This window comes from Rattus norvegicus, chromosome 13 (assembly GCF_036323735.1).
Source record: "Rattus norvegicus strain BN/NHsdMcwi chromosome 13, GRCr8, whole genome shotgun sequence".
NCBI lineage: Eukaryota > Metazoa > Chordata > Mammalia > Rodentia > Muridae > Rattus > Rattus norvegicus.
In genome coordinates this window covers 76314618-76329887 of record NC_086031.1, presented here as the reverse complement: position 1 = coordinate 76329887, position 15270 = coordinate 76314618, and the positions used below count along the sequence as shown (strand labels likewise).

Sequence of the window (15270 nt, the reverse complement as noted above, 5' to 3'; positions counted from 1 at the left end):
CAGAACTGTACCGATTATACGTGTCCAAGAAATGAATGCCATTTGTAATGTGCTGGCTACTTTTATGTCAACTTGAACCAAGCTGGAGTCATCTGAGAGAAGGGAAGTGGCTTATCATATCAACCCATGGCAAGTCTGTAGAACATTTTCTTAATTAGTGATTGAAGGGAGAGGGCCCAGCCCATTGTGAGTGGTGCCAACTGTGGGCTGGTGGTCCTGGGTTCTACAAGAAAACAAGCTGAGCAAGTCGAAAGGAGCAAGCCAGTAAGCAGCACTCCTCTGTGACCTCTGCATCAGTTCCTGCCTCTAGGTTCCTGCCTTGTTTGAGTTCCTGCCCTGACTTCATTCACCAATGAACTATGATATGGATGTATAAGTGAAATAAACCCTTTCCTTTCCAAGTTGCTTTTGGTCATGGTATTTTATTACAGCAATAAAAAGTCTAACTAACACATATAATCTTTCTTTTTTTCTCTCTTCTAAGACAGATGACAAAACTGATGTTCGTCAACACACATTAAATTACTGTTGAAACCCCTTCTGAACTAATTCTTTGAGTCTTTTAAACACTGTGAGAGAGAAAGAAATTGAAAATGTTTGGAGCCACTAGTAATTTTTCTTTTTTCTGAACAATAAAATGGCCTGTGTTAAAACATTTTGACATATGTGAAACATCACCCTAAATTCACATTAGCTTAATGGTTTAATGCTTGGAAATATAAAAAACTGGAGAAATCTTGGGGTATTTTTAAAGAAATATTTGTAATCCCCATTAGAAAACAAGTATACCTTTTTTCCCCCAGAGAGCAAGTGACCCAATTCTATTCACTTATTTTCTCCTAGTTAGATGGAATGTTATTACTCCCTCTTCCAACTAAACATGAGCCTTTGTGCTGTCGACAGTCTCTTATGTCCTCTTCTTCCCCCAACAACTGTGATTCTGTCTTGCAGAAGTGAATTTCCATGTTGACTCTTAGCGCAGGGCATCATCTCCATACAAAGCCTTATGACCAAGCTCCATTAAACTAGGCCCTCCATAAGGACCTCAGTGTACCCATTTCCTCTGCCTTAAAGACCCTCATTCTCTTTCCCTTTCTGTCTGGCTGACTTCCTTGGGGGAGCTGCCCTTGGGGAAACAATCTGAATACTTACCTCCCGTTCCATGGTCTCCATACTTCACTCAGAACACTCCAGGTTCAGAAGAGTTTTTGGCTCACGCTTTTCTTTTCTTTTCTTTTCTTTTCATTTAATTTTATTTTATGCACATTGATGTTTTGCCTGCGTGAAGGTTTTGAATCTGGGAGTTACAGACAGTTCTGAGCTGCCATGTGGTTGCTGGGAGTTGAACCCTGGTCTTCTGGAAGAGCAGTCAGTGCTTAGATGAGTCAACTCCCCATCCTCAGCGATAGTGTTTACTTTTTTATAGGGGTGCATTCAAGAATCATTATACAGAACCTAGATTTGAGAAGACATTGATGAGAAAGATCCAGTACCAGATATAATGTTATGGGCATCAGTGGTTCCTAAATTTCACAGGGCTGGCATCATGTCTGAAGGGTAATCTGAAACTATGAGTTATTTTTAGAATTTGTTTTCCATATTCTGGAGATTTCTTCCCTTTTCTGAAGGCCTTTTTTTTCTAAGCCATGCCTTTTTGATGGAACAACAACAAAATGCCCTGCAGCAGTAAAATATGAAGGAAGTTCCAGAAAACCTCAGACATGATAAAACAGGCTCCAGTTTTTTATAAGAATCTTGTAAAATCTTGATACATATGGGTGCGTGCTTTTGAGGATAGAGTATAGGGAAAAAAGATGAGAAAATGTAGAGAACTTTGTTTTCTCTGCCAACTTTTAACAAGTCCAGAAGAGAGGTAAATGTCAGGAAAGACCTAAGAAACCATGGGCAGTCTGGTTCTCTTCCCTGTCTTTGGCTGTATTCATGAATGTCATAAGGCATGAACACATGAATTTTAGACTTCTACTGTTCAACTCTTTAGACACACCAATGGACACAACTAATCCTTTGTCCCTGCCTATCACAAAACAACTGGGAATGAAGAGAACAGTGTGTATGACTGTGTAATTCTAGAATGTATACACTGAAACCCTGCCTCCCAATGTAAAGACAACATAAGAGCATTAAAAGAACTAGAAGAACCTTGCCACAAGAGCATAAGACATATTCTGAATTGTCAAAAATCTGTCATACCACAGATCTAGGTGGACATGAGTCAAAAAGCAAGTTTCATACTGATTTGACAAAGAGCCTTGAAAATGATCTGGAAGACCAGGAATAAATTTCAAATTCTTAACTCCCTCACAACTGATATAAAAAAATGACATGACAAGAGCCAGCCTCTGTCACTCTCCTACCCATTCTGTCATTAGCTTCTTACCACACACTGAGGAAAGTTGGTGTAAATATACAGACATTATCCTGACTTACACATCCCAATTCTGTCCACAGCCCCTCCTCTACTTCATTACCAACTGCTCTAGCATGGCTACTTGGAGGCCTGGGAATGTACATACCTTTGCCTTTGAAGGGCAGATACAAGGTATAGACCCCCAAGTCCTGAAACAAGGAAGCCTAGGTGTCTATAAGGTTTGGTCAGTTTATAATCACATGGCTCTGCTGACACTCCTTCAGGAAAGGATGCAGCCTTAGGAAGGGTAGCATGGAGCGCCAGCTGACCACGTTGGTTCTGGGGCCCTGGGTAGGTATATACGTTCCTCACCCCCAAGCAGAAACTCTTCTTAGTGGACCTCATCATACTTCTAGACACTTTTGCTGGTGTTGCTTGGTTTTGTTGTAGTTTAGTTTTGTTAGCTTTGTTGTTATTGGTAGTGGTGGTAGTGGTGGTGGCTTGGTTTTTTGCTTCATTTTGTTTTTTTCCTCCTAAGAAGAATCTAGTGAGATATTGCTTTGAGGACAGCCTGCATTGCCTCTACACATCCTGAAGACTAACTACGGGAAAATAGGATGCTAGGAGCTAAATTTCTTGGCTAATTTAGGTCAGATGCTGAAGAAAAGCAGTGAACCATGGGAATATGGAAGACAGATTGGAAGAAAAGACACACCTCCATCTCAAGGGTGGAATCTTCTAAGGTTTTGACCTTGGATAGGAAATTGCAGCTGTGACATTTTTTGATAAATGCCAAAGGTTAAAAAAATGGAGTCCATTTTAATCAACAATGCTAGAGGAAATGTTATTTTTGGATTATCTTTGCATTGTTTCTAGAGAGTACCTCAGTGCTTTGTCATAGTAACAGCTGACTATGGAGTGTGCCATAGATGTACAGACAGCCAAGTTTATCATGTCTTTAAAAGTGTTGGTCAGTGTTTCAATCTGTTTATAAGAGATGTATTAGTCCTTTGTCACACGACTGTGACCAATCCCTGATAAGAAAGAAGCATAAAAGAAGAAGGGGTTATTTGAACTCACAGTTTAAAGAGATATAGTCCATGAATGGAGAAGTCTTGGCAGCAGGGGCGTGAGGAGACCAGCCACACTGAGTCTACCATCAAGCCATAGAGTGGGGCTGGTCTACAAGTTCTCAAGGCAGGTCTCAGTGAAGCACTCCCTCTGTCTCCTACTAAAGTTTCCACAATCTTCCAAAGCAGTGCCACCAGGCAGGAACTAACTGTTCAAACACACGAGCCCTGTATTGGCATTCTAAATTCAAATCACAGAGACACCTGGAAATTGAAAAAAAAAAAGAGCACAAAACATGAGCATATCGTTATGTCATCCGTTGCCACCAGTTCCTGAAGAACCAGAATTATCTGTCTTACAGCAACCAGATTCTACCTGTTCTACATTATCCAAGCAGTCCTTGGCACTGGCATTTGCAAGATGGCACACAGAGAGATTTTTTTTTTAAATGTACCAAAAGGCATGTGTCTAGTTCTTGGGGGAGCCAGTGATCTCAGAGAAACGTAGATTCTTTCTTTAGATTTTTAGTCTCATTAGTAAAGAATTTAAGAATGGACTCAAACAGGGTTTGCAACAACATAGGAAGAACAACAATATTAACCAACCAAGCCCCACCAGAGCTCCCAGGGACTAAACCACCAACCAATGAGTATGCATGGAGGGACCCATGATTCCAGCCACATATGTAGCAGAGGATGGCATTGTCCAGCATCAATAGGAGGAAAAGCCCTTGGTCCTGTGAAGACTTGTTCCCCAGTGTAGGGGAATGTGTTGAGGTTGGAGTGAGTGGGTGGGAATGGGAGCATCCTCATAGAAGCCGGGAGAGGGGGGAAGGGTATGGGAGAGGTGGGAAAGGGAATAACATTTGGAATGTAAATACATAAAATATTCCAAGAAAAATAAAATTATTAATAAAAAAAGAATGGACTCAAACAAAAGTGTAAGGATAATTTTATTAAAGAATAAGAGAAAAACATCCTAGGGCAGGCAAAATGTGCATCACAGCAGTTGCCCAGAGGAGTGAAATGGAGAAGAGAAGGGGAAAGCCACACCATTTGACTTAAGCTGACTCCAAGGTCAACCACACAGGGGAAAGGGGACCTTAGGGATAGAACGAGGAAGCCTGAAGTAACTGAATAAGTCCCTTGAGTTCTGGCTAGCATCTGAAAGAGACAAAGCAAAGAACAGTTGAACTTTTTTAGTTTCAGAAAAATAGACAGACCCAACAAATCTCATGGCGGTTAGTAGGGCCCATGGGGGCAAGAATTCTAGAGAGAAAAAGTGTATTATCTTATTAAAGGATGAATGACTCCTCCCATCACTTTAGGGTGACTTAAGGTAAAACTGCCTTCTAGGGGTGGGAGTGAAGGGTGGAAGGAAGGTGGTGGGGAGGGTCACTTCACTCCTTAAAAAGCAATTCAACTAAGTGAATAGAAGCAAAAACACAAACTTCCTCTCTGGGGCTGTCTCCACTGTGGCTTCAAAAATGTAAACATGTGAGAGGCATGCCCCGCCTACTGAGTACTGATGCTCGTTGTGGCAACTGACAGAAAATCTCCTTGGACTGTTCTGCCCAGAAGAGAGAGTCCTCCTGGGCTGGCCCAAGTTATTTGCCTCACTGTTGCTCCCAGCCCCAGTTACATCATTAAGAAGAGGAAGCCCCAGAGGAATTCTGTCTCAGACAGTTTCTCTGCCAATAATGTTAGTTGGAGCTTTGAAAAGTGAAACCAAGCCATCTGCTTCCCTGCCTTGTTGCATTCTGAGCCTCAGCTGCTTGCTCCCTCGGCCAAGCAAAGAAGGAAGCTTTGACCTCAATGCTGATAGACAAGTTTCTCCTGTGGGGATTTAGGAACTTCAGTTGCCCCTCCAACTTTTGGCATGCCTTAAATTCCTTTAGTAGCCAGATGAAGCCTCACCTCCCTATTACTCAAATGAAATGTGAGCGTCTGGCTCCTGGACCTGTAAGTGCCTTGATGATTCTGACACTGCAAACTTAGCACCCCACACTGCGCATCTGGGGAAGCATAGCCAAGATACGCGGTAGGGCTGCGATCATCTGAATATGTAAAGTAAAGCGCTGTGACTATAAACTGTGTAAGTCTGCTCAGAGCTGGTCCTGGCCTCTCCCTCTTCCTTCCCAGAACTCAAGACTATCCTAAAAATCTTGGCTGCTCCTGAATACCAAAGCTATCTCGTCCTGTTCCCATTCTTTGGCTCTTTGCCTCCCTTTATGGTCATTCCTACAAGCAAGCTTGATTTCTTCTGCTACTGTACCCCACCCTGCTTCTAGGAGAAAGACTTTCCTAACCATCACAGCAGCAGCCTTGTGCCTTTCCATAGAGTAATGCTAGCCCTGTACATGCATTAGCTAGTTTTCCTGGACTCTTCTGATTCCTCCCTGATCTTCTCTGTAGTCTTTCTTCTCCATAATATGACAAATGAGCAAATACCTTTTATTCCACACTGTGTTACCAACCAGCTCCCACAATAGCCACACTTCTTCCTGTATGGTGTCCCCAGAATATGAAACAAGATAGAAACATAGGCGAAAGTAAGAGAACTTGGGAAGGAAAGGCCCCTCTTCCCAGGATATCAACTCTGTGTGTGTGTGTGTGTGTGTGTGTGTGTGTGTGTGTGTGTGTGTGTGTGTGTATTGTATGTATGTATGTATGTATGTGTGTTTGTTGTATCATATGTGTGTGTATGCATGTGTGTGTTTCTGACTGAGAATCAAAAACTTTCACCCAACTAACATAAATCAAGATTACCTACAAAGACTATTCTTTTTCCAAGAGGTTGCTCAAACAAGGGTGTTAAATAAAACAAATGGGATTATTCTACCGGAGACCAGAATGCCTGGTGCTAGGGGTCCCCTGTGGTCTTCTTTCTTATTTGGCTCTTCCTGAGGTAGCAGAGGGGGAAGAGCATCAGTGGGGTAAGACTTAGTCTTATAAGATATTTAGGGTTGCTGTATAATAATAAAACATTTTCCTGCCTTAAGTCTAAGTCACTTAGCTCTGGGTAGCTGATCTGCCTGTCTGAGTCCCTCTGAGGCCAGAAACTTGTTTAACAACACCCCATAAAGCAGCAGGGGACTGAGTAAAAAGATTTATTGCTGGTGTTCCTGGACCTCCATGCAATGACTCTCCTGCCATAGGCCTGGCTTCACTGGCCTTCCTTAACCAAGGAGGAAGATTCCATTACTTCTTACCTGGGTCATCCTTGACTCTAAAGCCAGAACTGCATGACTGAAGCTTTCCAAGTTTGCTTGCTGGGGCTGGGACCTGGCCCACTTCTTGAGTTATATATGCATAAGCTTTGCATTGTTTGTGTCTGTGTGAGTGTTCTTTTAGTCACTTTTTACAAGTTGGAAGCTAAGATGGGTGAGGTCTTTCCCAGAGGGCACTATTCCATTTACTCTACGTCACATCTGGCCTTTCTTTAAGTGTTTCAGCCTTTCTTTAGGTATTTTATCTCTTTGAGCACAAGAACTGACTCCAAATTTACTTTTCTCAGTGCTCTTTTCCCTTCAAATTGTACATTTTGTACTTCTTACTCTTTGCCCTCTGGCACCTTTTCAAGGTAGATCTGCATAAGGGCGATTGCTAATCAAAGTTATGAGAGCACCTACTGCCATTTCAAGATTCTCAGTTGCTGGGATCAAGACCAGAATCCCAACATGAATAAAAGAACAGCAGAAAGAGAGACAGTTAGGAGAGCACTTTCCAGGATGGTGGTAGGCCAGCAAGACAGAAGTGAGGTGTGGGGAGGTGCGTGGATCCATAGGAGTCATAAGCCATTTTTGCTATTCTTCATGGTGCCTTCCTTCTCCTGAATTTGGAGACTGCAGGTTTTTCCCTGGTGGAGAGAGTTTCCAGTCCTTCTGAGAACTAGCTTCATTTGCATACTAAAGTGATGCCTCCTCTCCCCATTCTCCCTTCTCCCCTGCTGTAGTGACCCAAGTCTACCTCTGAGGTCTTGACAAGAGGTTTGGGTTTAAATAGAAGGCGAGAGGTTTCCATACATAACTAAGCAGTCCCTCTCTAGGTTATCTAGCCAGTCATCATTAGTAGGTTGTCTGTGTTCCTGACTCTCCTGTAGGTGGTCTCACAAATAGCACTGTCTCTTTCTGGGAGACAACTTCCTTCTCTGGCTAGCACCAGGCTTCATCCCGGTCTTGTTTCCCAGAATAAAATTCCTGGAGAAGTTCACATTCTTTGGGAACTATTATTTCAATAGTCTGATAGCCAAAGGGAAGAGCAAGAATATTTTCACTCCTGCCACCATGGGTAAGTTTCTTCTTATGTAAACAAGAGGAAGAGGTCATTAAAAAAAGAACCCACACTTTGGGAAAAAACAACCCAACATACTTAAGAGGTATGCCATGGAAATTTGGATCTGGATTTTGAGTTTCCCAAAACTAGCTTGGCCTTGATCTTTTGTATACATTCATGTTTTAAAAAAAATCCCCCAGTTTGAGGATATTAGCTATTAACATCTTATGATGCAGATGCAAAGACTCAGCTGTCTTCTCTACATGACCCCTTTCTCATTGGCTTTCACTTCTCTGTGACAGTTATTCTCTCCGCTGCAGTCTACAGGGCTTCCTGCTTCTGTTTACACATTTTTACACACTCATTAGCTATAACCTAGATGTGGTGAGAGCTGGGCCAAGTTCTTGTGCATGAAAGAGAACAAGTCATCATCACAGAGCACGCCCCAGTGCAGCATTTTTTTCCCCAAGTGGCTTCCCAGGTATTGGCCTGTGCTAACAATGAATGGGAAATTTCTCGAGTAGAACTTTCCACACCCCAACCTTAAACTCCACAAGTTTACTCAATCTTGAAGCCTAGAAGGGATGATTTGCTGATAATCGATGTGTTCTCACTTGATTCCTGAGATTCTTTCTTGCATTCCAAACATAGTTAGCCTGCACTTGCACCTTAGGGCAGAGTTTGCAGAAGAAAAACTGTGTAACAACCTGTATTCCTTTTTCCCACCAAATATTCCAAACGTATTTTTCAAGTTAAAATTATCAGAAGGTCTAAAGGAATCAGCATTTGATGAAAAACATTTTGGCAAAGAAAAGGGATGGATAAATCAGTGCCTCCAAGCCGATTATAGCTAGCTAAAGTCAGGGGTGCAGAGGCACTGAGATGTTTAAGGTGACTCTCTGACTCATTATAATCCTAAAGGGCAAAGGCTCATTCCTATAATGATTGAAGATGTGAATGAGACATGGGGAACTACAGGAAACAGAGAGCACATGACAAAGCCTGCACTATCCAAGTGACTTGGAAACCCTGCTTATAAAAATTACCTCCAAATCCCAGGAAATAAAACACAAAAACCCCTATCCTTTATACACATTTTTTTTTCCACAGAATCTCTGAATGTCTCTGGGAGCTCTGCCCCTCCAAAACTGCTGTCTTACTGTTAGAGGCATGGATCAGAATCCAACGGGACCCTGGTGAGATTTCCACTTTCTTATATTGCAACATAAAGAATTAGACCTGGAGCAAGTGGATAATTATAGAAGCAGAGACAGCTTAAGAAAGCAAATACTCCCAAGCATGGAAGCAGGCAGAGACCTAAGAAGTCACAACTCTAATGGCCTCCCATTTCTATCCCTGCCATGAGTGTGATACCTGCGCCTTTATAGGCCACATATATATCACCTGCACTGGTGGGAGGACTTTGGGGCTGTTTCTCATCCATGCTCTATTTTGTTACATGTATCCCTGATGATGGGGAGGGTGTAGGTGGTAGTCTTTTTGACAACATACTTATTTTATATGTTAGTCTTGGTGCCTCTTTCCCAAAGCCCTACTTACTCTTCTGCCCCCAATAAATGTGATATCAGTGAGAAATGTTCCCCATAATCTTAGGTATTACTTCAAAAGAAAAATAATGAGAAAAAAAAACAAAGCATAAAGTATGCTTATGAGTATCAATGGATTGATAAATACAGTTTATCTTATTATTTAGGAAGTTAAAACACCCCATTTATTTTCTTGTTACTTATGCATTTGAAGAGAATTCTCTTTTTTTTTTTTTTTTTAGCTTTTTAGCAGTTTTTAGATACATGTGGCCTTGTCTTTAAGGTGTTCTTTATTGTCTTAATAGCCTAAATTGTCAACTTTTTCTTCCAGCCATCTTCTTTATCTAGTCTGTTGATAAGTCTTTCAAATAAGTTTTCTGTTGTTGACATTGTTTGATTTATGGAGCTTTTTGTTTTCAACATTTATGTTAAGAGATTTTTCAGCCATTCACTACAGCTGTGCACGTGTGTACTGGAGCACCAACCTGGCTTCCTTATTTCATTCAGTTATATATTTGGGTTTTTTTTTAATCTGTTTTTGTTTGTGTTTGCTTTTTTAGCTTTTGATCGTTTTTACAATAATCACTTTGAATTTTTTATATAGTATGTTAAGTACTTCAACCTTATTGGGATCAGTTATGGAATTGTTGAGTTTAGACATTTAAAAAAGTTTTTTGTTCGTTTGTCTTTCCACTTTGAGACACCAGTTGGGATACAAATCTCTTGAACTTCTGCGTGACAGCCTTTGCAGGGGACAGCTTTCTTCTGAGGCTGTGCCCTAGAATGTAGGCCAGCTTCGTACTGTCGAGTTTACATTCCATGTTCGCTCGCGTCAGTGTGAGATTTCAGGTGGCTTGTTAGGTTGTGGTCAGTAGGATTTGCTACTGCTGTCATTATGTTAAAACCTGAGTGGCCAGCTTTCCCTACAGATCTCTAGAGTTATCTAATCCCTTTGAAAGTGAAGGCAGATGTGTTGAACAAGCATGGTGTGTGGGGAATATCCTATGTGGTTGTTCTTCCGGGTTAGTTAGCAGTGTGAATATACAGGCACATCTCCCTTGCCTTTTGTAGCTGCAGTATCTACAGCCGTGGTTTATCTCTCTGTGTTGATTACTGTGCTTTCACTGGGACTTCTAGTCTTCCTCCAACTATGTGTACTCTGGCCCAGGTCATCAACGAGATGCTTTAACTTTGACTAATACTTAAAATCTGCCAGATTTCCAGCAGAACAAGATGTGGTCTACACAAGAGTGGAATTCTTCTCAACTAGATTTGGAAAACAGCTCTGTGGAGAAACACCCACCAAGTGTGTCTGAGGTGTCAGGTTTGACATTCAACACTGCTTATGCAAAAAATCCAGAAATACAGTTAAATCTACATTAAAAACTATAACTATAGCATCTAGTTTTTAAAAAGAGACAATATATGCTAAAACGGTATTTACAACAGTAAGAATGCAAAACAAAAGAAAGGTAAGAGAGATTTCCAAAGAATATTGCAGAAATGTTTTTTTTGTTTGCTTGTTTTTTTTGTTTTTTTAAGAGAAGATAATAACAAAGAATGATGCAAAAATATGGGGAAACAGCAGTGAAGCTAACCATTAAGCGGTGAGAATGAGAACTCAGTGAAGATTGACTTTGTCATCCTGGACCAAATTTCAAGGAGACTGATGCCAGGCTGTTTATTTAGGCATATTCAAACATGATGGAATTTGGAAAATTTTGTTTCCAGGCAACCATCATTCCTATTCTAGATGCATAATAAAGCTTATGGCTGGGCTACATAGGAATTCCATGACCAAGGATTTGTGACCATGGAAATGGGTTCTATAGCTTAAGGGCCTAGGATTTAGTGTGTCTCTGACTGAGATCGCATAGAGGTCATCAGGCCATGTGTACGTGTGACACCTCCCCTAAGGATGGGTTCCATCAACTGGGAGCTAATGATAAAAGTCTAAGGATTGAGTCTGAGATAACATTCTAAGGGATTTGGGCAAGATTTGACAGCTGCCTCTAGAGATATCAAAAGGTCATCGGGTCATTAACAATATCCACTCCCAGCTTCCTGGCTGGATTGCAGGCATTTTATTTCCTCTGTCAAGGATATAACCCTTGTCTTTAACATTCCTGGTTTCCATAGTGGTCTGTGGGTGCAAAGACCTTTCTGCCTCCAACATATTTGCCTTTCATTAGCCACTGCTAATTTACAAATTTAATTATTACTCTGAATATTTAAGTGTGTTTGTTTGAATTCGTTGCCACTAATTTTTTTAATAAAACAGAATTTAATTGGGGAAAATGAGAAAGGAAAGAAATCAAGATAAAAATCCAATTAAAGAAATAAATGAAATAGTTAACCGTATGAAAATGCAGAAAAAAAAATCAAAGTTAGACAAGACAAAGGGAAAGAAAGCAGAAAAGAAGAAAGCCTTGTGTAGAATGTCTTTTCTACACTTGATCTTGGCCAAAAGGCCAAGAAGCGATAGAATATTGTCTACATTCTGGTTGGACCTGGGAATACAAGCCCTGTGTTCCAGGTCTCCTATGCCTCTGCTGGTCTAGGTGGGGAACAGGGTGCTAATGCAATCTGCTTAGGCAAGTTGTCAAACCAATTAGGGCTCTAGCATGCTTCCCCTAAGTTTCTCCATGCGTAGGTTCAGAGACTGCTGAACAAGTCCGGGATGTGTTTCCTGGGAACCCCTAGGGCAATACATGCTACTGAACCAGCTGGGAGCCCTCTAGTTTCGGAATATTTAGAGCCGTGCTGTGTTCCCTTTCGCCCAAGACCCTATCTCTGTGCACCCTGCTGCAGCCCTAACATTGGGCCACAGTGGAGACTTTTTCTATTAAATCTACCTCTCTTAAGAGTTAAGAGTGGCATATTTTATAGATTGGACGAGGTTTCAGCAGATATGTCAGACTGTGTGTGACTGAGCACCTGGGGTCCAGGCTAACATGCAAGCCCCTGGAAAAACTAAAGGGGGTTGTAGAGGAGGGTGGCCAGCTCCTCACTCCAACCATGGTTTCCCCTTTAAAAAAATAATGTTTTTAATTTTGGAATTATAATATAATTACACTATCCCCTCTCCCCTTTTCTCCCTTCAATCCCTCCCATGAGTTACCCTTAGCTCCTTCTCAAATGTATTGTCTCTTTAATAGTTCTTTTTTTTTCTTTTTTCTTTAGTTTTCGGATCTGAGGACCGAACCCAGGGCCTTGTGCTTGCTAGGCAAGCGCTCTACCACTGAGCTAAATCCCCAACCCCTCTTTAATAGTTCTTACACACACACAAACACACACACATATATACATATATATATATATATATATATATATATATATATATGTATCCATATCCCCAATTATTGGTTGGTTATCCAATAATACAATATGATGGTCTCATTCTAAATCTCTAAAAGCTGCATGACATATTTTCACTTCCCACTCCTCTCTGATCCCCAATCACTACAATCTCTTGAAAGACACCCTCGGCTAAACTAACCGGCTTAGTAGACTTACTCACATCCAGATCAATGCCGGCTGACCACTAGAAACAAAACTTGTGATTGTTGTGTGTCTTCTAGTCCACAGGAAGGTTTAGTCCTTAACTTGAGGGACCCTTCTCAAGGTGGCTTCTGGGAGAGCCCTTTGAGACTTTACTGAGCCACGACGAGACAGATTTCTTCTCCGGTCCCATCTTGCTGTGAAGGTTGCATCTCTCGGACAAAGCCCCAAACTGGAGGACTGCAAACAGCTGCCAGCACAGGGTGGTGGTGGTGACTGTTTCCCTATTTTACACTAGGCTTGCAACTTGTCTTCACGTCTGCTGCTCCAGTACAGAAGCCAGGGTAGAAGTTGTGAACTCTTGCGCAGCCCAGTCTGTATTCAGCGTTCTGATTTCCCAAGCAGTTTTAGGTTTTTCAGACGCTACTTTATTAGTTCCTGTTAAGCCAGAAGTTTTGGGACAAAGCCAAGATGGCATGGGTCAAGAGGCATCCGCCCTTCTCTTTTGATCAGGAGCCCATGTTCACAAAAGGCAGAGCAAAACACTGGACAAAGCCAGCTCCAGATTCCAAAGTGACCACTGAATCTAAGACTACCCTATACTAGGGCCCTAAAGACTCACCAAATAAGGCTATTACCCAGTACCTCGCCATCACATCGTCTTTCCCTCCCCTCCCCTTTAAGAAGCCCCTACCTCAGCTCTGCCTTGCAACTTCACTGACCTCCTCCTGTGAGATCACTGAACGCACCCCAGAGCTGCCATACTAAGCCTGCCTTTATACTATAATCGCACTCAATTCGATTTGTTACCTTGGTGGAGAAACCTACCAGTTCCCAGATTTTTTTTTCTTCACTGCTTTCCCTCCAGAGACAGTTTCCCCTTTGCTATACTAGCTTCTCTCGGTTGCAGAACCCTGCTGACAAAAAGAGCTTCCATTCTTAGTTCCACTAATTCCACCTTGTTTTCTACTACTGTCACCTATGGGCTCTCCCTACTGCATCATTTCTGGTTCACTGGCTAACAGACATTTGCAACAAGGCCTCTTTGCCAATGAAGGCTGGCACAACCTGCTTTCTCACAGAGAAAAATAATTCTGCTCATTAAGAATTGTATTTTTATATTTCATTTTCTTTTGTTGGGGGAAGTTGCAAAGGCAGACGATAGATACAAACTTGGGGAAATAAATGGGAAGTGAAATTCACAATCAATTAAAAGAAGTTAAGGGCTGGGGATTTAGCTCAGTGGTAGAGCACTTGCCTAGCAAGCACAAGGCCCTGGGTTCAGTCCCCAGCTCCGAAAAAAAGAAAAGAAAAGAAAAGAAAAAAAACCAAAACAACAACAACAACAATTAAAAGAAGTTAAAAAGAAGAGGAGGAGGAGAAAAAAGAGGAGGAGGAGGAGGAGGAGGAGGAGGAGGAGGAGGAGGAGGAGGAGGAGGAGGAGGAGGAGGAGGAGGAGGAGGAACTCCTACTGTTTGGCTCTTGTTTCCCATGAAAGAGTTTTTAAAGAAACAAAAGTCTTGGCAGTGTTCGCTGGGGTTCACAGTCAACTTCTGCAGACACAAGAAGCCAACAAAATATGCAAATATTTGACGCCATAAGACTTCCAGGTATCACCTGGGGTGTTTCCTCAAGATAAGAAATCTCAAACTAAAGTTGCCCTGGAAGGGAAACTAGCTCAACAGGCCGAATTCCTAGCGTAGTATCGTCTCTCCGTTTCAAATTTTCCCATATTTTCTTGTCAGTCATACACGCAAGCATTTTCCATGGAATTATTATGGGTTACTTTCCCTGGATCGTGTCATCACACATTCTACGAGAATCTGCTCTTCCAACACCATTCCAATAGAGTGATCTGTGTCATTCTTTCTGTAATGCAGGAAGAAAGCACCCTATTGGCTAGCTCACTTCCTGACACATATGTGCTGAGTTGAGTTCATGGCATTTTCAAAAACACTTTTCTTTTTCCTCAAGACACATGCTTGTCCCATACATCAGGGTTTAAAAAAGGAATATCTGTCTCCTCTCACACCTGGAAGTGTGGACTTCAGAGAGGCAGACTGACATATGATCACTATAGTTTGTAAGATATAGGATTTGAATTCAGGAAAAAAAATTTATTAAAAATACGGCACGACTGCTCTGGGGGCAGAGGCAGAGCAGGTGTTGGTCAAAGTCAGGCACTACTACTTAGGTTTGTCAGGGCAAAGAATGAAAAGGGAAGCCCTGTTTAGCAAAGACTAGAGTCACATTAAATAATCACCTTGTATAAATCCATCCCAAACTGTTAAAAGAAAAAAACTAAAAATGACTTTTGGATTGCCAGAGAAGAGCAAGTGGCCACCCAGATTCCAAAAGGGCAAGGATATGAACATCCAAGAGACTAAGGAATCCTGGCTTCTAAGGAGCCACTGAAGAACCTCCTGAGGGTTTCTGCTTTAAGAATGTGCAGTACTTAAACAGATCCTATTGGGTCCGTTCAGGAAGCATTTTCCTACATTTCCGTCTT

The 15270-nt window shown here is 41.7% G+C and overlaps 2 long non-coding RNA genes across 2 annotated transcripts in view; one reads left to right on the top strand and one right to left on the bottom strand.

Moving 5' to 3' along the window:
• The window catches only part of LOC103692000 (uncharacterized), a 49136-nt gene extending 36745 nt beyond the window's left edge, over positions 1-12391 (top strand). Inside the window, exon 3 of the long non-coding RNA XR_595520.4 lies at positions 8824-12391. This is a non-coding gene — a long non-coding RNA (uncharacterized LOC103692000). The remainder of the gene's footprint in view (positions 1-8823) is intronic.
• LOC120096296 (uncharacterized) lies at positions 403-12908 on the bottom strand. The gene is made up of 3 exons (XR_005492578.2): positions 12781-12908; positions 3449-3702; positions 403-1455 (listed from the first exon to the last, which is right to left on the bottom strand). It is a non-coding gene; the product is annotated as an uncharacterized LOC120096296 (long non-coding RNA).
• Between the last annotated feature and the right edge of the window lie 2362 nt (positions 12909-15270).